General features: G+C 42.5%; 13 non-coding genes across 13 annotated transcripts; all 13 read left to right on the plus strand.

The window, feature by feature from the left end:
* The first annotated feature begins 858 nt into the window (after positions 1 to 858).
* On the plus strand, positions 859 to 977 carry LOC148315476 (5S ribosomal RNA). The gene has a single exon (XR_015841107.1). It is a non-coding gene; the product is annotated as a 5S ribosomal RNA (ribosomal RNA).
* A 993-nt stretch (positions 978 to 1,970) lies between these two features.
* On the plus strand, positions 1,971 to 2,089 carry LOC148315477 (5S ribosomal RNA). The gene has a single exon (XR_015841039.1). It is a non-coding gene; the product is annotated as a 5S ribosomal RNA (ribosomal RNA).
* A 995-nt stretch (positions 2,090 to 3,084) lies between these two features.
* Positions 3,085 to 3,203, plus strand: LOC148315478 (5S ribosomal RNA). The gene has a single exon (XR_015840915.1). It is a non-coding gene; the product is annotated as a 5S ribosomal RNA (ribosomal RNA).
* A 992-nt stretch (positions 3,204 to 4,195) lies between these two features.
* Positions 4,196 to 4,314, plus strand: LOC148315479 (5S ribosomal RNA). The gene has a single exon (XR_015841040.1). It is a non-coding gene; the product is annotated as a 5S ribosomal RNA (ribosomal RNA).
* Positions 4,315 to 5,307: 993 nt separating this feature from the next.
* LOC148315480 (5S ribosomal RNA) lies at positions 5,308 to 5,426 on the plus strand. The gene has a single exon (XR_015841041.1). It is a non-coding gene; the product is annotated as a 5S ribosomal RNA (ribosomal RNA).
* Positions 5,427 to 6,418: 992 nt separating this feature from the next.
* LOC148315481 (5S ribosomal RNA) lies at positions 6,419 to 6,537 on the plus strand. Its single transcript, XR_015841042.1, has one exon. It is a non-coding gene; the product is annotated as a 5S ribosomal RNA (ribosomal RNA).
* Positions 6,538 to 7,530: 993 nt separating this feature from the next.
* LOC148315482 (5S ribosomal RNA) lies at positions 7,531 to 7,649 on the plus strand. The gene has a single exon (XR_015841096.1). It is a non-coding gene; the product is annotated as a 5S ribosomal RNA (ribosomal RNA).
* Positions 7,650 to 8,642: 993 nt separating this feature from the next.
* Positions 8,643 to 8,761, plus strand: LOC148315483 (5S ribosomal RNA). The gene has a single exon (XR_015841152.1). It is a non-coding gene; the product is annotated as a 5S ribosomal RNA (ribosomal RNA).
* Positions 8,762 to 9,753: 992 nt separating this feature from the next.
* Positions 9,754 to 9,872, plus strand: LOC148315484 (5S ribosomal RNA). Its single transcript, XR_015841043.1, has one exon. It is a non-coding gene; the product is annotated as a 5S ribosomal RNA (ribosomal RNA).
* A 1,001-nt stretch (positions 9,873 to 10,873) lies between these two features.
* Positions 10,874 to 10,992, plus strand: LOC148315485 (5S ribosomal RNA). Its single transcript, XR_015841156.1, has one exon. It is a non-coding gene; the product is annotated as a 5S ribosomal RNA (ribosomal RNA).
* Positions 10,993 to 11,984: 992 nt separating this feature from the next.
* On the plus strand, positions 11,985 to 12,103 carry LOC148315486 (5S ribosomal RNA). The gene has a single exon (XR_015841087.1). It is a non-coding gene; the product is annotated as a 5S ribosomal RNA (ribosomal RNA).
* A 1,000-nt stretch (positions 12,104 to 13,103) lies between these two features.
* Positions 13,104 to 13,222, plus strand: LOC148315487 (5S ribosomal RNA). Its single transcript, XR_015841044.1, has one exon. It is a non-coding gene; the product is annotated as a 5S ribosomal RNA (ribosomal RNA).
* A 1,000-nt stretch (positions 13,223 to 14,222) lies between these two features.
* LOC148315488 (5S ribosomal RNA) lies at positions 14,223 to 14,341 on the plus strand. Its single transcript, XR_015841045.1, has one exon. It is a non-coding gene; the product is annotated as a 5S ribosomal RNA (ribosomal RNA).
* The last annotated feature ends 1,095 nt before the right edge of the window (positions 14,342 to 15,436 follow it).

The following is a 15,436-nucleotide window of genomic DNA, read 5'->3' on the forward strand; positions in this document are numbered from 1 at the left end:
GTGTTGCTACAGTCTCGCCGTGGACGACTCGCAAATGCGTGTGGCAATTTGCAAATGCGTGTCTGGAGACTTGAGTGTGGCTCCGGAGCTCCACATTAATACCAAAAGGGGACTCTCGTAGTCTACAGGTGTAGCAGACAGATGACCCGATGCAGTCCGGTTGGGTTGGTGCAGTGAGTGTTTACTAAATAAAAAGTTAATGAATCAATTTAAAAAAATGGTGTTTACTGAATGCAATAAAGGGAAGTATAGTTAATGTGGCAATTAGCAGGTGTGGAGAAGCTTCATTCATTTTTTTTAGCTTCACTGGTTATATCATTGGTTCTTATTTTATTAGTTCCACTTTATTCTTCCATTTATTCCAATTTAATTTAAATAATGTCAAATAAATGGTACATGACCATGGGTGGATAGCAGTGAACGCCCCCCCAAGTTATTGGTGTATATATTGGTGGTACGGGGCTGGTATAATATTAGTGCCCCCATGTGGTCCGAATGTGTAGCTACGGAGCCACACACAAGTCTCCTGACACGCATTTGCAAATCAGCACACGCATTTGCGAGTCGTCCGCGGCAGGACTGTAGCAAACGTCACCTGTAAGAAAAGGTCCCGTTTTTACAGGTCGCCCATCTACGGATTTTTGTCCGCATTTAACCATGTGTATGTGCCAACAAATCATTGTACACATTTGCTGATATTTGTCATATATCTGTGACTTCAATCATGCATTGTAGATTGTTGTGACACATTTGTGACTGTGGTTATAGTTTCAGATTCTTGTTACATATTTTTGGATTGAAGTATTTGCCACAATAAAGACAACATGTATAAAATGCAAAATTTTGAAAGGAATTCTCGCTTACGGCCATACTACCCTGAGAACGCCCGATCTCGTCCGATCTCGGAAGCTAAGCAGGGTCGGGCCTGGTTAGTACTTGGATGGGAGACCGCCTGGGAATACCAGGTGCTGTAAGGTTTTGCACCGCAAAAATAAAAAAAACTTTTGACAAATGTAAGCAAGTATGCGAGCTGCTTTTTTATAAATTTCCACATATTCGCCTGACAGGCTGAGAGCACAAAATGCCAACATTCAGCGTCCCCTGCCTTTGGGTGTTGCTACAGTCTCGCCGTGGACGACTCGCAAATGCGTGTGGCAATTTGCAAATGCGTGTCTGGAGACTTGAGTGTGGCTCCGGAGCTCCACATTAAGACCAAAAGGGGACTCTCGTAGTCTACAGGTGTAGCAGACAGATGACCCGATGCAGTCCGGTTGGGTTGGTGCAGTGAGTGTTTACTAAATAAAAAGTTAATGAATCAATTTTAAAAAATGGTGTTTACTGAATGCAATAAAGGGAAGTATAGTTAATGTGGCAATTAGCAGGTGTGGAGAAGCTTCATTCATTTTTTTTTAGCTTCACTGGTTATATCATTGGTTCTTATTTTATTAGTTCCACTTTATTCTTCCATTTATTCCAATTTAATTTAAATAATGTCAAATAAATGGTACATGACCATGGGTGGATAGCAGTGAACGCCCCCCCAAGTTATTGGTGTATATATTGGTGGTACGGGGCTGGTATAATATTAGTGCCCCCATGTGGTCCGAATGTGTAGCTACGGAGCCACACACAAGTCTCCTGACACGCATTTGCAAATCAGCACACGCATTTGCGAGTCGTCCGCGGCAGGACTGTAGCAAACGTCACCTGTAAGAAAAGGTCCCGTTTTTACAGGTCGCCCATCTACGGATTTTTGTCCGCATTTAACCATGTGTATGTGCCAACAAATCATTGTACACATTTGCTGATATTTGTCATATATCTGTGACTTCAATCATGCATTGTAGATTGTTGTGACACATTTGTGACTGTGGTTATAGTTTCAGATTCTTGTTACGTATTTTTGGATTGAAGTATTTGCCACAATAAAGACAACATGTATAAAATGCAAAATTTTGAAAGGAATGCTCGCTTACGGCCATACTACCCTGAGAACGCCCGATCTCGTCCGATCTCGGAAGCTAAGCAGGGTCGGGCCTGGTTAGTACTTGGATGGGAGACCGCCTGGGAATACCAGGTGCTGTAAGCTTTTGCACCGCAAAAATAAAAAAAAACTTTTGACAAATGTAAGCAAGTATGCGAGCTGCTTTTTTTTATAAATTTCCACATATTCGCCTGACAGGCTGAGAGCACAAAATTCCAACATTCAGCGTCCCCTGCCTTTGGGTGTTGCTACAGTCTCGCCGTGGACGACTCGCAAATGCGTGTGGCAATTTGCAAATGCGTGTCTGGAGACTTGAGTGTGGCTCCGGAGCTCCACATTAATACCAAAAGGGGACTCTCGTAGTCTACAGGTGTAGCAGACAGATGACCCGATGCAGTCCGGTTGGGTTGGTGCAGTGAGTGTTTACTAAATAAAAAGTTAATGAATCAATTTAAAAAAATGGTGTTTACTGAATGCAATAAAGGGAAGTATAGTTAATGTGGCAATTAGCAGGTGTGGAGAAGCTTCATTCATTTTTTTTAGCTTCACTGGTTATATCATTGGTTCTTATTTTATTAGTTCCACTTTATTCTTCCATTTATTCCAATTTAATTTAAATAATGTCAAATAAATGGTACATGACCATGGGTGGATAGCAGTGAACGCCCCCCCAAGTTATTGGTGTATATATTGGTGGTACGGGGCTGGTATAATATTAGTGCCCCCATGTGGTCCGAATGTGTAGCTACGGAGCCACACACAAGTCTCCTGACACGCATTTGCAAATCAGCACACGCATTTGCGAGTCGTCCGCGGCAGGACTGTAGCAAACGTCACCTGTAAGAAAAGGTCCCGTTTTTACAGGTCGCCCATCTACGGATTTTTGTCCGCATTTAACCATGTGTATGTGCCAACAAATCATTGTACACATTTGCTGATATTTGTCATATATCTGTGACTTCAATCATGCATTGTAGATTGTTGTGACACATTTGTGACTGTGGTTATAGTTTCAGATTCTTGTTACATATTTTTGGATTGAAGTATTTGCCACAATAAAGACAACATGTATAAAATGCAAAATTTTGAAATGAATTCTCGCTTACGGCCATACTACCCTGAGAACGCCCGATCTCGTCCGATCTCGGAAGCTAAGCAGGGTCGGGCCTGGTTAGTACTTGGATGGGAGACCGCCTGGGAATACCAGGTGCTGTAAGCCTTTGCACCGCAAAAATAAAAAAAACTTTTGACAAATGTAAGCAAGTATGCGAGCTGCTTTTTTATAAATTTCCACATATTCGCCTGACAGGCTGAGAGCACAAAATGCCAACATTCAGCGTCCCCTGCCTTTGGGTGTTGCTACAGTCTCGCCGTGGACGACTCGCAAATGCGTGTGGCAATTTGCAAATGCGTGTCTGGAGACTTGAGTGTGGCTCCGGAGCTCCACATTAAGACCAAAAGGGGACTCTCGTAGTCTACAGGTGTAGCAGACAGATGACCCGATGCAGTCCGGTTGGGTTGGTGCAGTGAGTGTTTACTAAATAAAAAGTTAATGAATCAATTTAAAAAAATGGTGTTTACTGAATGCAATAAAGGGAAGTATAGTTAATGTGGCAATTAGCAGGTGTGGAGAAGCTTCATTCATTTTTTTTAGCTTCACTGGTTATATCATTGGTTCTTATTTTATTAGTTCCACTTTATTCTTCCATTTATTCCAATTTAATTTAAATAATGTCAAATAAATGGTACATGACCATGGGTGGATAGCAGTGAACGCCCCCCCAAGTTATTGGTGTATATATTGGTGGTACGGGGCTGGTATAATATTAGTGCCCCCATGTGGTCCGAATGTGTAGCTACGGAGCCACACACAAGTCTCCTGACACGCATTTGCAAATCAGCACACGCATTTGCGAGTCGTCCGCGGCAGGACTGTAGCAAACGTCACCTGTAAGAAAAGGTCCCGTTTTTACAGGTCGCCCATCTACGGATTTTTGTCCGCATTTAACCATGTGTATGTGCCAACAAATCATTGTACACATTTGCTGATATTTGTCATATATCTGTGACTTCAATCATGCATTGTAGATTGTTGTGACACATTTGTGACTGTGGTTATAGTTTCAGATTCTTGTTACGTATTTTTGGATTGAAGTATTTGCCACAATAAAGACAACATGTATAAAATGCAAAATTTTGAAAGGAATGCTCGCTTACGGCCATACTACCCTGAGAACGCCCGATCTCGTCCGATCTCGGAAGCTAAGCAGGGTCGGGCCTGGTTAGTACTTGGATGGGAGACCGCCTGGGAATACCAGGTGCTGTAAGCTTTTGCACCGCAAAAATAAAAAAAACTTTTGACAAATGTAAGCAAGTATGCGAGCTGCTTTTTTTATAAATTTCCACATATTCGCCTGACAGGCTGAGAGCACAAAATTCCAACATTCAGCGTCCCCTGCCTTTGGGTGTTGCTACAGTCTCGCCGTGGACGACTCGCAAATGCGTGTGGCAATTTGCAAATGCGTGTCTGGAGACTTGAGTGTGGCTCCGGAGCTCCACATTAATACCAAAAGGGGACTCTCGTAGTCTACAGGTGTAGCAGACAGATGACCCGATGCAGTCCGGTTGGGTTGGTGCAGTGAGTGTTTACTAAATAAAAAGTTAATGAATCAATTTAAAAAAATGGTGTTTACTGAATGCAATAAAGGGAAGTATAGTTAATGTGGCAATTAGCAGGTGTGGAGAAGCTTCATTCATTTTTTTTAGCTTCACTGGTTATATCATTGGTTCTTATTTTATTAGTTCCACTTTATTCTTCCATTTATTCCAATTTAATTTAAATAATGTCAAATAAATGGTACATGACCATGGGTGGATAGCAGTGAACGCCCCCCCAAGTTATTGGTGTATATATTGGTGGTACGGGGCTGGTATAATATTAGTGCCCCCATGTGGTCCGAATGTGTAGCTACGGAGCCACACACAAGTCTCCTGACACGCATTTGCAAATCAGCACACGCATTTGCGAGTCGTCCGCGGCAGGACTGTAGCAAACGTCACCTGTAAGAAAAGGTCCCGTTTTTACAGGTCGCCCATCTACGGATTTTTGTCCGCATTTAACCATGTGTATGTGCCAACAAATCATTGTACACATTTGCTGATATTTGTCATATATCTGTGACTTCAATCATGCATTGTAGATTGTTGTGACACATTTGTGACTGTGGTTATAGTTTCAGATTCTTGTTACATATTTTTGGATTGAAGTATTTGCCACAATAAAGACAACATGTATAAAATGCAAAATTTTGAAAGGAATTCTTGCTTACGGCCATACTACCCTGAGAACGCCCGATCTCGTCCGATCTCGGAAGCTAAGCAGGGTCGGGCCTGGTTAGTACTTGGATGGGAGACCGCCTGGGAATACCAGGTGCTGTAAGCTTTTGCACCGCAAAAATAAAAAAAACTTTTGACAAATGTAAGCAAGTATGCGAGCTGCTTTTTTATAAATTTCCACATATTCGCCTGACAGGCTGAGAGCACAAAATGCCAACATTCAGCGTCCCCTGCCTTTGGGTGTTGCTACAGTCTCGCCGTGGACGACTCGCAAATGCGTGTGGCAATTTGCAAATGCGTGTCTGGAGACTTGAGTGTGGCTCCGGAGCTCCACATTAAGACCAAAAGGGGACTCTCGTAGTCTACAGGTGTAGCAGACAGATGACCCGATGCAGTCCGGTTGGGTTGGTGCAGTGAGTGTTTACTAAATAAAAAGTTAATGAATCAATTTTAAAAAATGGTGTTTACTGAATGCAATAAAGGGAAGTATAGTTAATGTGGCAATTAGCAGGTGTGGAGAAGCTTCATTCATTTTTTTTAGCTTCACTGGTTATATCATTGGTTCTTATTTTATTAGTTCCACTTTATTCTTCCATTTATTCCAATTTAATTTAAATAATGTCAAATAAATGGTACATGACCATGGGTGGATAGCAGTGAACGCCCCCCCAAGTTATTGGTGTATATATTGGTGGTACGGGGCTGGTATAATATTAGTGCCCCCATGTGGTCCGAATGTGTAGCTACGGAGCCACACACAAGTCTCCTGACACGCATTTGCAAATCAGCACACGCATTTGCGAGTCGTCCGCGGCAGGACTGTAGCAAACGTCACCTGTAAGAAAAGGTCCCGTTTTTACAGGTCGCCCATCTACGGATTTTTGTCCGCATTTAACCATGTGTATGTGCCAACAAATCATTGTACACATTTGCTGATATTTGTCATATATCTGTGACTTCAATCATGCATTGTAGATTGTTGTGACACATTTGTGACTGTGGTTATAGTTTCAGATTCTTGTTACGTATTTTTGGATTGAAGTATTTGCCACAATAAAGACAACATGTATAAAATGCAAAATTTTGAAAGGAATGCTCGCTTACGGCCATACTACCCTGAGAACGCCCGATCTCGTCCGATCTCGGAAGCTAAGCAGGGTCGGGCCTGGTTAGTACTTGGATGGGAGACCGCCTGGGAATACCAGGTGCTGTAAGCTTTTGCACCGCAAAAATAAAAAAAACTTTTGACAAATGTAAGCAAGTATGCGAGCTGCTTTTTTTATAAATTTCCACATATTCGCCTGACAGGCTGAGAGCACAAAATTCCAACATTCAGCGTCCCCTGCCTTTGGGTGTTGCTACAGTCTCGCCGTGGACGACTCGCAAATGCGTGTGGCAATTTGCAAATGCGTGTCTGGAGACTTGAGTGTGGCTCCGGAGCTCCACATTAATACCAAAAGGGGACTCTCGTAGTCTACAGGTGTAGCAGACAGATGACCCGATGCAGTCCGGTTGGGTTGGTGCAGTGAGTGTTTACTAAATAAAAAGTTAATGAATCAATTTAAAAAAATGGTGTTTACTGAATGCAATAAAGGGAAGTATAGTTAATGTGGCAATTAGCAGGTGTGGAGAAGCTTCATTCATTTTTTTTAGCTTCACTGGTTATATCATTGGTTCTTATTTTATTAGTTCCACTTTATTCTTCCATTTATTCCAATTTAATTTAAATAATGTCAAATAAATGGTACATGACCATGGGTGGATAGCAGTGAACGCCCCCCCAAGTTATTGGTGTATATATTGGTGGTACGGGGCTGGTATAATATTAGTGCCCCCATGTGGTCCGAATGTGTAGCTACGGAGCCACACACAAGTCTCCTGACACGCATTTGCAAATCAGCACACGCATTTGCGAGTCGTCCGCGGCAGGACTGTAGCAAACGTCACCTGTAAGAAAAGGTCCCGTTTTTACAGGTCGCCCATCTACGGATTTTTGTCCGCATTTAACCATGTGTATGTGCCAACAAATCATTGTACACATTTGCTGATATTTGTCATATATCTGTGACTTCAATCATGCATTGTAGATTGTTGTGACACATTTGTGACTGTGGTTATAGTTTCAGATTCTTGTTACGTATTTTTGGATTGAAGTATTTGCCACAATAAAGACAACATGTATAAAATGCAAAATTTTGAAAGGAATGCTCGCTTACGGCCATACTACCCTTAGAACGCCCGATCTCGTCCGATCTCGGAAGCTAAGCAGGGTCGGGCCTGGTTAGTACTTGGATGGGAGACCGCCTGGGAATACCAGGTGCTGTAAGCTTTTGCACCGCAAAAATAAAAAAAACTTTTGACAAATGTAAGCAAGTATGCGAGCTGCTTTTTTTATAAATTTCCACATATTCGCCTGACAGGCTGAGAGCACAAAATTCCAACATTCAGCGTCCCCTGCCTTTGGGTGTTGCTACAGTCTCGCCGTGGACGACTCGCAAATGCGTGTGGCAATTTGCAAATGCGTGTCTGGAGACTTGAGTGTGGCTCCGGAGCTCCACATTAATACCAAAAGGGGACTCTCGTAGTCTACAGGTGTAGCAGACAGATGACCCGATGCAGTCCGGTTGGGTTGGTGCAGTGAGTGTTTACTAAATAAAAAGTTAATGAATCAATTTTAAAAAATGGTGTTTACTGAATGCAATAAAGGGAAGTATAGTTAATGTGGCAATTAGCAGGTGTGGAGAAGCTTCATTCATTTTTTTTAGCTTCACTGGTTATATCATTGGTTCTTATTTTATTAGTTCCACTTTATTCTTCCATTTATTCCAATTTAATTTAAATAATGTCAAATAAATGGTACATGACCATGGGTGGATAGCAGTGAACGCCCCCCCAAGTTATTGGTGTATATATTGGTGGTACGGGGCTGGTATAATATTAGTGCCCCCATGTGGTCCGAATGTGTAGCTACGGAGCCACACACAAGTCTCCTGACACGCATTTGCAAATCAGCACACGCATTTGCGAGTCGTCCGCGGCAGGACTGTAGCAAACGTCACCTGTAAGAAAAGGTCCCGTTTTTACAGGTCGCCCATCTACGGATTTTTGTCCGCATTTAACCATGTGTATGTGCCAACAAATCATTGTACACATTTGCTGATATTTGTCATATATCTGTGACTTCAATCATGCATTGTAGATTGTTGTGACACATTTGTGACTGTGGTTATAGTTTCAGATTCTTGTTACATATTTTTGGATTGAAGTATTTGCCACAATAAAGACAACATGTATAAAATGCAAAATTTTGAAAGGAATTCTCGCTTACGGCCATACTACCCTGAGAACGCCAGATCTCGTCCGATCTCGGAAGCTAAGCAGGGTCGGGCCTGGTTAGTACTTGGATGGGAGACCGCCTGGGAATACCAGGTGCTGTAAGCTTTTGCACCGCAAAAATAAAAAAAACTTTTGACAAATGTAAGCAAGTATGCGAGCTGCTTTTTTATAAATTTCCACATATTCGCCTGACAGGCTGAGAGCACAAAATGCCAACATTCAGCGTCCCCTGCCTTTGGGTGTTGCTACAGTCTCGCCGTGGACGACTCGCAAATGCGTGTGGCAATTTGCAAATGCGTGTCTGGAGACTTGAGTGTGGCTCCGGAGCTCCACATTAAGACCAAAAGGGGACTCTCGTAGTCTACAGGTGTAGCAGACAGATGACCCGATGCAGTCCGGTTGGGTTGGTGCAGTGAGTGTTTACTAAATAAAAAGTTAATGAATCAATTTTAAAAAATGGTGTTTACTGAATGCAATAAAGGGAAGTATAGTTAATGTGGCAATTAGCAGGTGTGGAGAAGCTTCATTCATTTTTTTTAGCTTCACTGGTTATATCATTGGTTCTTATTTTATTAGTTCCACTTTATTCTTCCATTTATTTCAATTTAATTTAAATAATGTCAAATAAATGGTACATGACCATGGGTGGATAGCAGTGAACGCCCCCCCAAGTTATTGGTGTATATATTGGTGGTACGGGGCTGGTATAATATTAGTTCCCCCATGTGGTCCGAATGTGTAGCTACGGAGCCACACACAAGTCTCCTGACACGCATTTGCAAATCAGCACACGCATTTGCGAGTCGTCCGCGGCAGGACTGTAGCAAACGTCACCTGTAAGAAAAGGTCCCGTTTTTACAGGTCGCCCATCTACGGATTTTTGTCCGCATTTAACCATGTGTATGTGCCAACAAATCATTGTACACATTTGCTGATATTTGTCATATATCTGTGACTTCAATCATGCATTGTAGATTGTTGTGACACATTTGTGACTGTGGTTATAGTTTCAGATTCTTGTTACATATTTTTGGATTGAAGTATTTGCCACAATAAAGACAACATGTATAAAATGCAAAATTTTGAAATGAATTCTCGCTTACGGCCATACTACCCTGAGAACGCCCGATCTCGTCCGATCTCGGAAGCTAAGCAGGGTCGGGCCTGGTTAGTACTTGGATGGGAGACCGCCTGGGAATACCAGGTGCTGTAAGCTTTTGCACCGCAAAAAATAAATAAATGAAAAAAACTTTGACAAATCTAAGCAAGTATGCGAGCTGCTTTTTTATAAATTTCCACATATTCGCCTGACAGGCTGAGAGCACAAATTGCCAACATTCAGCGTCCCCTGCCTTTGGGTGTTGCTACAGTCTCGCCGTGGACGACTCGCAAATGCGTGTGGCAATTTGCAAATGCGTGTCTGGAGACTTGACTGTGGCTCCGGAGCCACACATTAAGACCAAAAGGGTACCCTCGGAGTCTACAGGTGTAGCAGACATATGACCCGATGCAGTCCGGTTGGGTTGGTGCAGTGAGTGTTTACTAAATAAAAAGTTAATGAATCAATTTTAAAAAATGGCGTTTACTGAATGCAATAAAGGGAAGTATAGTTAATGTGGCAATTAGCAGGTGTGGAGAAGCTTCATTCATTTTTTTTTAGCTTCACTGGTTATATCATTGGTTCTTATTTTATTAGTTCCACTTTATTCTTCCATTTATTCCAATTTAATTTAAATAATGTCAAATAAATGGTACATGACCATGGGTGGATAGCAGTGAACGCCCCCCCAAGTTATTGGTGTATATATTGGTGGTACGGGGCTGGTATAATATTAGTGCCCCCATGTGGTCCGAATGTGTAGCTACGGAGCCACACACAAGTCTCCTGACACGCATTTGCAAATCAGCACACGCATTTGCGAGTCGTCCGCGGCAGGACTGTAGCAAACGTCACCTGTAAGAAAAGGTTCCGTTTTTACAGGTCGCCCATCTACGGATTTTTGTCCGCATTTAACCATGTGTATGTGCCAACAAATCATTGTACACATTTGCTGATATTTGTCATATATCTGTGACTTCAATCATGCATTGTAGATTGTTGTGACACATTTGTGACTGTGGTTATAGTTTCAGATTCTTGTTACGTATTTTTGGATTGAAGTATTTGCCACAATAAAGACAACATGTATAAAATGCAAAATTTTGAAAGGAATGCTCGCTTACGGCCATACTACCCTGAGAACGCCCGATCTCGTCCGATATCGGAAGCTAAGCAGGGTCGGGCCTGGTTAGTACTTGGATGGGAGACCGCCTGGGAATACCAGGTGCTGTAAGCTTTTGCACCGCAAAAATAAAAAAAACTTTTGACAAATGTAAGCAAGTATGCGAGCTGCTTTTTTATAAATTTCCACATATTCGCCTGACAGGCTGAGAGCATAAAATGCCAACATTCAGCGTCCCCTGCCTTTGGGTGTTGCTACAGTCTCGCCGTGGACGACTCGCAAATGCGTGTGGCAATTTGCAAATGCGTGTCTGGAGACTTGAGTGTGGCTCCGGAGCTCCACATTAATACCAAAAGTGGACTCTCGTAGTCTACAGGTATAGCAGACAGATGACCCGATGCAGTCCGGTTGGGTTGGTGCAGTGAGTGTTTACTAAATAAAAAGTTAATGAATCAATTTAAAAAAATGGTGTTTACTGAATGCAATAAAGGGAAGTATAGTTAATGTGGCAATTAGCAGGTGTGGAGAAGCTTCATTCATTTTTTTTAGCTTCACTGGTTATATCATTGGTTCTTATTTTATTAGTTCCACTTTATTCTTCCATTTATTCCAATTTAATTTAAATAATGTCAAATAAATGGTACATGACCATGGGTGGATAGCAGTGAACGCCCCCCCAAGTTATTGGTGTATATATTGGTGGTACGGGGCTGGTATAATATTAGTGCCCCCATGTGGTCCGAATGTGTAGCTACGGAGCCACACACAAGTCTCCTGACACGCATTTGCAAATCAGCACACGCATTTGCGAGTCGTCCGCGGCAGGACTGTAGCAAACGTCACCTGTAAGAAAAGGTCCCGTTTTTACAGGTCGCCCATCTACGGATTTTTGTCCGCATTTAACCATGTGTATGTGCCAACAAATCATTGTACACATTTGCTGATATTTGTCATATATCTGTGACTTCAATCATGCATTGTAGATTGTTGTGACACATTTGTGACTGTGGTTATAGTTTCAGATTCTTGTTACGTATTTTTGGATTGAAGTATTTGCCACAATAAAGACAACATGTATAAAATGCAAAATTTTGAAAGGAATGCTCGCTTACGGCCATACTACCCTGAGAACGCCCGATCTCGTCCGATCTCGGAAGCTAAGCAGGGTCGGGCCTGGTTAGTACTTGGGTGGGAGACCGCCTGGGAATACCAGGTGCTGTAAGCTTTTGCACCGCAAAAAATAAATAAATGAAAAAAACTTTGACAAATCTAAGCAAGTATGCGAGCTGCTTTTTTATAAATTTCCACACATTCGCCTGACAGGCTGAGAGCACAAATTGCCAACATTCAGCGTCCCCTGCCTTTGGGTGTTGCTACAGTCTCGCCGTGGACGACTCGCAAATGCGTGTGGCAATTTGCAAATGCGTGTCTGGAGACTTGACTGTGGCTCCGGAGCCACACATTAAGACCAAAAGGGTACCCTCGGAGTCTACAGGTGTAGCAGACATATGACCCGATGCAGTCCGGTTGGGTTGGTGCAGTGAGTGTTTACTAAATAAAAAGTTAATGAATCAATTTTAAAAAATGGCGTTTACTGAATGCAATAAAGGGAAGTATAGTTAATGTGGCAATTAGCAGGTGTGGAGAAGCTTCATTCATTTTTTTTAGCTTCACTGGTTATATCATTGGTTCTTATTTTATTAGTTCCACTTTATTCTTCCATTTATTCCAATTTAATTTAAATAATGTCAAATAAATGGTACATGACCATGGGTGGATAGCAGTGAACGCCCCCCCAAGTTATTGGTGTATATATTGGTGGTACGGGGCTGGTATAATATTAGTGCCCCCATGTGGTCCGAATGTGTAGCTACGGAGCCACACACAAGTCTCCTGACACGCATTTGCAAATCAGCACACGCATTTGCGAGTCGTCCGCGGCAGGACTGTAGCAAACGTCACCTGTAAGAAAAGGTCCCGTTTTTACAGGTCGCCCATCTACGGATTTTTGTCCGCATTTAACCATGTGTATGTGCCAACAAATCATTGTACACATTTGCTGATATTTGTCATATATCTGTGACTTCAATCATGCATTGTAGATTGTTGTGACACATTTGTGACTGTGGTTATAGTTTCAGATTCTTGTTACGTATTTTTGGATTGAAGTATTTGCCACAATAAAGACAACATGTATAAAATGCAAAATTTTGGAAGGAATGCTCGCTTACGGCCATACTACCCTGAGAACGCCCGATCTCGTCCGATCTCGGAAGCTAAGCAGGGTCGGGCCTGGTTAGTACTTGGATGGGAGACCGCCTGGGAATACCAGGTGCTGTAAGCTTTTGCACCGCAAAAAATAAATAAATGAAAAAAACTTTGACAAATCTAAGCAAGTATGCGAGCTGCTTTTTTATAAATTTCCACATATTCGCCTGACAGGCTGAGAGCACAAATTGCCAACATTCAGCGTCCCCTGCCTTTGGGTGTTGCTACAGTCTCGCCGTGGATGACTCGCAAATGCGTGTGGCAATTTGCAAATGCGTGTCTGGAGACTTGACTGTGGCTCCGGAGCCACACATTAAGACCAAAAGGGTACCCTCGGAGTCTACAGGTGTAGCAGACATATGACCCGATGCAGTCCGGTTGGGTTGGTGCAGTGAGTGTTTACTAAATAAAAAGTTAATGAATCAATTTTAAAAAATGGCGTTTACTGAATGCAATAAAGGGAAGTATAGTTAATGTGGCAATTAGCAGATGTGGAGAAGCTTCATTCATTTTTTTTAGCTTCACTGGTTATATCATTGGTTCTTATTTTATTAGTTCCACTTTATTCTTCCATTTATTCCAATTTAATTTAAATAATGTCAAATAAATGGTACATGACCATGGGTGGATAGCAGTGAACGCCCCCCCAAGTTATTGGTGTATATATTGGTGGTACGGGGCTGGTATAATATTAGTGCCCCCATGTGGTCCGAATGTGTAGCTACGGAGCCACACACAAGTCTCCTGACACGCATTTGCAAATCAGCACACGCATTTGCGAGTCGTCCGCGGCAGGACTGTAGCAAACGTCTCCTGTAAGAAAAGGTCCCGTTTTTACAGGTCGCCCATCTACGGATTTTTGTCCGCATTTAACCATGTGTATGTGCCAACAAATCATTGTACACATTTGCTGATATTTGTCATATATCTGTGACTTCAATCATGCATTGTAGATTGTTGTGACACATTTGTGACTGTGGTTATAGTTTCAGATTCTTGTTACGTATTTTTGGATTGAAGTATTTGCCACAATAAAGACAACATGTATAAAATGCAAAATTTTGAAAGGAATTCTCGCTTACGGCCATACTACCCTGAGAACGCCCGATCTCGTCCGATCTCGGAAGCTAAGCAGGGTCGGGCCTGGTTAGTACTTGGATGGGAGACCGCCTGGGAATACCAGGTGCTGTAAGCTTTTGCACCGCTAAAATAAAAAAAACTTTTGACAAATGTAAGCAAGTATGCGAGCTGCTTTTTTATAAATTTCCACATATTCGCCTGACAGGCTGAGAGCACAAAATGCCAACATTCAGCGTCCCCTGCCTTTGGGTGTTGCTACAGTCTCGCCGTGGACGACTCGCAAATGCGTGTGGCAATTTGCAAATGCGTGTCTGGAGACTTGAGTGTGGCTCCGGAGCTCCACATTAAGACCAAAAGGGGACTCTCGTAGTCTACAGGTGTAGCAGACAGATGACCCGATGCAGTCCGGTTGGGTTGGTGCAGTGAGTGTTTACTAAATAAAAAGTTAATGAATCAATTTTAAAAAATGGTGTTTACTGAATGCAATAAAGGGAAGTATAGTTAATGTGGCAATTAGCAGGTGTGGAGAAGCTTCATTCATTTTTTTTAGCTTCACTGGTTATGTCATTGGTTCTTATTTTATTAGTTCCACTTTATTCTTCCATTTATTCCAATTTAATTTAAATAATGTCAAATAAATGGTACATGACCATGGGTGGATAGCAGTGAACGCCCCCCCAAGTTATTGGTGTATGTAGTAGTTTCGTGTGGTTTTCACACCTCCTGTCTCATCCCTGAAAGCCATGCCTTGAATTCATCTCCACACTGGAATACTGTATCATACCCTCCCTCTATCGATGTATAAGGGCAGTCTATAATCAGATGGTCCATATTTTGACACTCATGGTTACACCAGGGGCATGCTTGCGTAGCCACTGTCCCCCATCTTTGCAAATTTTGGGCTGTACGTCCTTGTTTGCAAAGGATCCTGTTGTAGGATGTCCACTCTCTCCTGCTGGTTCCATTGTAGCCTGGGAGCTTCTCAGTGGGGTCTCCAATTCTCTCGCCTCCAACAGATACATTTCCTCTCCATAGGTCGCGCCACCTATCTGCTGACGTGTGCTCTGATTCCCGTTGTTGGCTGAAGGGTCTTCTGGATCTCAGGCGGTGCCCTCCTGGGTTGTGTGCTAGGGCCCGACACAGGGGAGCCTCCTCCGGGAGTGCCAATATATTTTGTTGCATGATCTGTGTTGCCTGCTCTCTTCTTACT

Source organism: Idiotropiscis lumnitzeri, unplaced genomic scaffold (genome assembly GCF_059441095.1).
Source record: "Idiotropiscis lumnitzeri isolate Australia: NSW breed Sydney's pygmy pipehorse unplaced genomic scaffold, RoL_Ilum_1.0 HiC_scaffold_114, whole genome shotgun sequence".
In the NCBI taxonomy this organism is placed as follows: Eukaryota; Metazoa; Chordata; class Actinopteri; order Syngnathiformes; family Syngnathidae; genus Idiotropiscis; species Idiotropiscis lumnitzeri.